Source organism: Saccoglossus kowalevskii, chromosome 3 (assembly GCF_978046115.1).
Source record: "Saccoglossus kowalevskii chromosome 3, keSacKowa6.1, whole genome shotgun sequence".
In the NCBI taxonomy this organism is placed as follows: domain Eukaryota; kingdom Metazoa; phylum Hemichordata; class Enteropneusta; family Harrimaniidae; genus Saccoglossus; species Saccoglossus kowalevskii.
The window spans coordinates 39,177,025-39,184,952 of NC_140643.1; positions in this window are offsets into that span (position 1 = coordinate 39,177,025).

Below are 7,928 nucleotides of genomic sequence, written 5' to 3' on the forward strand. Positions count from 1 at the left end.
TTTCAATGGAAATTATGTCACAATATTTTGTATGCAGATTACACTCTCAGTCGAATGAACTCTCCAAGGGCTCAAAGTAATCTGCACTTTTTGTAAGAACGAGCATAAAATATACGTCACCTAAATGTATACTGTGAATATACACAAACACTAAAATTTGGAACACTTATCAATACATATGGGGTACAAGCACTCAATTATCAAATCAAATTGATAGAAAAAAATTACTGGGAGATGAGCAATTTAGTCACTTAATGAATCACGTGACAATTATTGTGAATCAAACCATTCAAGAGTTCAGGTTGAAAGACTGAATCGATCAATATAGTATATATCAATATAGTATGAATATCAATATAATATAAATCAATATACATATACGTAATAGCATTATAAGAATAAAACAAATGGAATATGTTACATCAAAGAAAAATAATACTCTGACAAAATACAAAAATAAGTAGGAACATTTTAATGTTTGAACCCTGTTGTTACTTTTCACGTGAAAACAAAAGTTGTATGCATTTGCCTTGCTCTTGTTAATGTAAGAACATTATGTTGTAATGTATTATATTGTATTACGAAAATAAGATTCCTGAATAAAACAAATCTTTTCAAATTCAAAGAAGTAGCCCATAAATTTTTATTAAATAATTCGAACATTAATAAATATGTGCAATGATTTGTTTTTAATTGTTAATGACACAGTCCCCGTACAAAATTTTGTGATCTGACATATAAATGTGATGCTGATGAAGTCATTGAGATTAGATCGAAACCATTAATAGGTGATTGATTTGTAAAAAAAATTATGATTTAGTGCTTTTACACGAGAATTGGACATATTGAATCAAATTACAAAAATAATGTTCATGTTGATGTATCTATTGGTATACTGTCTTTGTACAAAATTTAAACAGAAATGTTCATTGCATTCATGGGAAAGTAGGCATGGGTATCATGAAAAACAAAATGGCTACCAGTCAGCCATATTAGTTTGAATCACAGAAAAATGACATGCAACTATAACCCAATATGTATGATCACCATACCAACTTTGATCCAAATTGGCCTAGTCATCTCTGAGAAACAGCTCCGGACATGTAAACATTACGATTTAGCACTTTTTGTTGGTGCGCATGTATCCCTTGGAAGACTATCTTTGCACAAAATTTAAACAGAAACGTTCATGGCATTCAAGAAAAAGTAGCATGGGTACCATGAAAAACAAGATGGCCGCCAGTCGGCCATATTCGTTCGAATCACGAAAAAAAATGACGTGCACCTACAACCCAATATGTATGATCATCATACCGACGTTTAGGTATCAGAAATAGCAAATTTTACATCCCAAATGGCCGCCAGTCGGCCATTTTTCTCCGATCACAAAGTAACTTGACGCGCATATGCAAGACATTATGTAAATGATATCCGTCAATGGGTGTCCGAGATATAGCTCCGGACGTACGTCGGATGGACGGACGGACGGAACGAACGAACCCAAATTAATAGTCCCCGTTTTCGGACATTGTCCGAACGGGAACTAAAAAGACTGGTTATCTCCCGTACAAAAACATGCTGCGTGAATGTGCGGATAAAATTGGAACTGTGCGTCTTAGCACCCAGCTGTCACATCCATGTTACAAAATATCCTCGGAGATACTACCCTGGCAATGATTGGCATGCCAACAGTACCCCAGACCTCTTTCCCATTTCAGGTAGCCAAAATATGAGGGCCACTACAAATGATGATTACCATCCCGAAATAACGATTTGATTTTGAAGTGGGGCCTTTTGTGATTTTTTTTCGGGGAGGGTGGTATTAAATTAATTTGAGTGGAAGGTGTTGGTGTATTCTTCAAGTTACGTAAAGTAGAGCCAAGTTACAAACTTATAATTTTTTTAATGGGTCGGGTTGTGCAGGCACATTCAATATTTCTTTCAGCAGAGACTGTTTGAATAAGAGTTAGCCGATTATATCCACAGTTGGTTTTATCCGTCAGTACCTTCCAGGGTTTTGTGTACACCTCGTGGGTGCTTAGGCTGAGTCATGCATTGTTTGTTTCACAGCCACGTAACAGAACGTGCGTAAAATACCACACCGTGACTAAACATGCAAACAGTGCATATTGCTACGAGGCAAACACAATGAAGCAGGTTGCAAGGGGTGATAAATTGAAAGCTAAATACATGTACATGTATAGGTGTAGTCATAGACCCTCTAAAAAGGTTTATGGTGTAGTCAACGAAGTGTGTGGCACCCCCTTATGTTTTAAATTATCGATAACGAACACATGCTTTTCTGCTACAGTTTTATGTCACTGAAGTAAGTGTGAAATTCTCTGGATTTCAAATAAAATGGCCAACCTCGAAATATGGTATAGACACGGGTTCGCGAGCGCTCGAGGCATCAGATTAAGCAGTATGGTACGAGATTATTTATTATAAAGGCTCACCTATCAATGGAAGCGGGGGGGGGGGGGTTAAATACATTACACTTTAATTATGGGAAGGGACTGCAGGCACAGTTTTGAATCATATTAATTTAGGTTTTATTCACATTTCCTTCAGAAGATTGTCAAAAAGGGGTTTCGGGAGGCGCTAAACTTGACATTATACACTGCACTTGAGTGTGGGAGTAAACCCAAGTGATTATTACAGTTTTTCAGGGGACATAAAACCCCAAAAAATACCGTGATCATTCAACACGAGCCAACTTGCCAAATTAGATAAACTGTGATCACGTGATGACCACGGCATTTACCTATTCACCTCAACCCTGTAATCTATGAATATTAATAAGACATTGCAACAATCTTGAGCAAAGCGCTCCAAATCAGAGCTGATTTTATATCATAACGTTAAATATTTTGACTCAAAACTTATTGTGAGGCAGTTGAGTACATCACAATGGAATGTCAAATTGAAATGAAGTTTTGAGTAAATGTTCTACCACAACTATGTATGAACACCGTCCCTCGAGGGACGGTGGTATGAACAAATAAATTGCCCACTTCAAATTTGGAAGAACACGTTGAATAAAATCGGTCTAAAAAATTCCGTCTATTTTCTGCAATTTGCCCATTTATTATGACGTATACCCCGTTTCATTGCATTGGCATAGAACAATCTATGTTTTAATATTCCAGGCGAATCTCGATAAAACTACAAAGAAGTCGCCAATCATAAAAACACAAACAAACATCGCTCGCATAGATCATGCACAATAGAGGGACTGTAGGTCTTGGCAGTACACACGTTCCATGCCTAAATTCAGTTCGATTATCACACAAATATGTTAACGTACGGGTATTAAGCATTTATTTAATACAGGATGTCAAATTTGAACATACTGGAAGCCCGAATGTAGAGAAATGCCATCCCGAGTGACTCCGAAAGAAAATCATTTATCATTATTCCCCAAGCTTCAAATTGTCAACCTCAGTCACATCTGGAAGCTGTGCTCATTTTGTGATTGCAAGACTGAGGTGAGATGCGTTCAGGGCGAATGCACTGAGCAGGAAGCTGAGCTGAGGACAGGCTGCAGACTTTCCATTTCAATGACCCATGCAGGTACATGGATGTAATGTGAATGCCCCCAAGCTCCAACTGTAAAGATATCGTATTCCATTGAGATCAAGATTTATTTTGTACTCTCGTTGGTTACGTGCAGAACTCACAGTGCTGTCCTATTTATTGTTGCTCAAGGTGACCTTACGACCTGGGGTGAACGACTCTTGCAATTTATTGTATAGCGCCCCCACCAATAAAATATCAAACACTTCATTGAGGGCGCTACAATCGATCTATACGCTTAACGCCCTCACATTTACTTTTTCGAAAGGGATATGCCATACATTTAATGAAACTCAACACCAAACTTCACCTCTTTATAGTGCATAGATCATTTATAGTGCATACACATACTAAATGGGATGTCCATTATCAAGTTCATATCCAAGACAGTGGGTACAATATCCAAGGTGAATCCATCAGTGTTACTTAGAATTTTTAATAAACACCACTCATGTTTTATCCCAATGAAAAGTCTTCATACCAATGGCATACCAAATTCCTTAAAAAAAGTACAATGATAATTTAATTTTTATGCAGTACTTTCTTCCAGAACATACCTATTCTTATACTTCTGCTTTTATAGACTTCATCCTGCACCAACTTGTATATTTGATTTGTGATTCAAAGGAATTAGCAAGTATTGAAAAACATTGAATACAGATAAATTGAAAATCATTTAAAATGCAGTTTGCGAATATTCATAATATCAAATATGTGATATAAAACTAGTCAAACAATACAAATAAATTTACGTGTATCACTGTAATGTCACGTCAATAACTGCACTTTTATTAGATATACCGGTAGTTATTCACAGTCCCTCGACACCGAGTTATTGTAATGTTTGATTTGTAGTAAAGTGCTTGCATCTGCATACAAATTGTGGTTGTCCCTATTCCGCTTAATACGATATATGGTAGTAGCAATTTCTCTGATTACATCAAAATCGATGTTACCGAATATGAACGCATAGTTGCCAGACAAAGTCCAGCTTCATTTGAGTTTCAATTACGCTGCATCCTGTTCGATATGGGACTCATTAGGATATACACAACACAGGTTGAATAAATTGATTGGTTACAAGGAATTTGAACACGAGCTGCGTGACAACCACCGCCCTTTAAAGTATGTTTGCTGAAAACCTTTATGCAATATATATTTTGGTTGTAAAGTTGTAATTTGAACATGCAAACAATCATATCGCTTGAAAACATTAGTTAATACATTTACCCACATTCATCCAGTTTTCGTAAATGCATCTAAAACACAATCAACATACTGATATACGGTAGCTATTTTATTTGAGACAATTTATGCACTTTCCAAATTGATTAATGAAATACTATACTGAACATTATAATCAGTTCTAAACAAAATCTAATTTCTTTTTTTTAAATAAGCATATAAATTATCACTGTTCCCCTTGGCAACTATGAATATAGTGTTACATGAACTTATGACTATTAAAGAGCTTGCATGTTATTCATAGTATGCCTTTAGTTCGGAAGAAAATAATCAACTTGTCCCACAACACATATTACACAACAACCATGTGTTATCCTAGTCTATGTAGGACGTAATATAACAGGGATTGTTATGGAATAACCTCTAACACAAATGTAAATAGTTTTAAATATTGCAATTGAACTTAAACTACAAGAAATATCTGAGATGTTGAAACAAGCAAGATTTTCCAGTGTATTACTAAGGAAGTAGTCAAATAATGACCCTTCAGCAATAATAAATATTACAGGTTTTATTGGCACTTCAACACATGAATATATACTGAAGGTTAATGGAAGTCACGGATAATGCATGAATAACTTTTTTTTTTGTAAATATACTTTCATAACAACAAACATAAATTATGGCTATGACTGAGTATGTGTGTGTAGAAACTACTTACTATGTACTGTGACTAAGTATGGAAGACATAAATTAACCCAACAAACACTGGCAAGTTGTATACTTTGTTGTGTTTACTGATTTTTTTTTAAATGGAAAGACATTGACGAGGGAAGACCAACTGAATTTACATATATCAGTCCTGCTGCCGAAAATTGATCGAATAGATGATTTTCGATACTTCTACGAGATGTCACCATTATGCATGAAAGATGCAGACCTGCTGAAAAAATAAACTGATCTTATTTTAAACTTGAATTTCTTTTTTATAGGTCAATGTTGAAACACCAATCTTGCAGAGGGTAACATGGTATGAGGATATCCTCACTATCATAACTGACAATCATAAAATGTGTATAGCACAATAATAAACATGAAATACCCCTCAACAAACTTTTTCTTTTGTCAAACTCCACACAATGTTTTAACACCACTATGATGCTATGACCTTCGGTTGTCCTGTTTTCACACTTGATTTTATTGCACGATTTTGCTGTGAGTGGAAAATAACCAGATTTAAAAAAAATAAGATACATAAAAATGATTAATACATATTTCACATTCAAATGGACATTAAAAACAAAATGGCGACCAGTGTATTGATCTTAGATTGTTCAGCTAGCATTATTTATACCGTCATTGAATCATATTATTCAATGCATAAATGAGAAGTGAAATTAGAGGATTTACACAGTCATGGCATTTGCAATCTTTTCATTAAAATAAAACTGTAAAATTCCATACATTCTATAAAATGTTGGCTAAGACCTGTAGCCAATGATAAATTATGTCAATATGGTTTAAAATAAATTATAGAAAAATACATAAATATTTGCAAAATGTTGCATGAATTGAAAAAAGTATGGGGTCCAAAGAGAATAATCAACAAGACTAATAGTTTGAGAATTCAGATTGAAAAGATACAAAACAAATAAGTTTTTTTTTAATATTACCTGCATAGCTTTGGGTATTATTCCTTAAATGTCCCCCTCTAACACACCATTATTCATTACATGTCTTTGTGCATTCATTGGATGTGGTGGTATATTTTTATACACCGCATTGCTCATTTACACATCACACTTCATTCACACTACAACATTGACCACTTACACCAAATTGTTCATTTACACGTCACACTTTCATTTACACTACAACATTGCTCATTTACACATCACACTTCATTTACACTACAACATTGATCACTTACACCACTTCGTTCATTTACACATCACACTTCATTTACACTACAACATTGACCACTTACACCACATTGTTCATTTACACTACAACATTGATCACTTACAAATTGCTCATTTGCACATTGCACTTCATTTACACTACAACATTGACCACTTACACCACATTGCTCATTTACACATCACACTTCATTTACACTACATTGACCACTTACACCACATTACTCATTTACACATCACGCTTCATTTACACTACATTGACCACTTACACCACGTTGTTCATTTACACATCACACTTCACTTACACCACATTGTTCATTTACACATCACACTTCATTTACACTACATCATTGGTCACTTACATTACATTGCTCATTTACACATCACACTTCATATACACCACATTGTTCATTTACACATCACACTTTCATTTACACTACAACATTGACCACTTACACCACATTGTTCATTTACACATCAAACTTTCATTTACACTACAACATTGGTCAGATACACCGCATTGCTCATTTACATCACATCAACAAGGATCATTTAGCCTACCATTTATTTTTCTTACAGATTTGTGTTCAGCCCATAAACCCCAAGCAAGTCTACCATTGATGTCAAAACATAAATATTGCTTATAATTCATAGTAAAATGTAAAGCTGCACTGATGAATGCAATCCACACAGCACAACATCTACTTATATTGCAGATTGTAGAATGCCACGTGGGCTTGCACTCTTGTGTGCAGTAATTGTAACTTACTCAACAATATTTATCCTATTGCACATCACAAGCTAGCCTACTATAGTCATTGAGTAGACAGTGTCATTACACACACACTGGTCCACCATAGTTATTGAATATAGTGTTATTACATACACACTGGTTTACCATAGCCATTGAGTAGACAGTATTATCACACACACTGGCTTAACATAGTAATAGTCATTGATGATGTTGCTATTTCATTTACATATAAACTAGTTTACCAATCATTGACTAATTAAGTAATACCATATATGCAATGGATCCCAGACGAAGATTATCAGTGAGCATGACCCAGGACAATTATTTTCAGTGAATATGACCCAGGACAATCATCATCAGTGAACATGACCCAGGGCAATTATCATGAGTGAACATGACCCATGACAATTATCGACAATGAACATGACCCAGGACAATTATTTTCAGTGAATATGACCCAGGACAATCATCATCAGTGAACATGACCCAGGGCA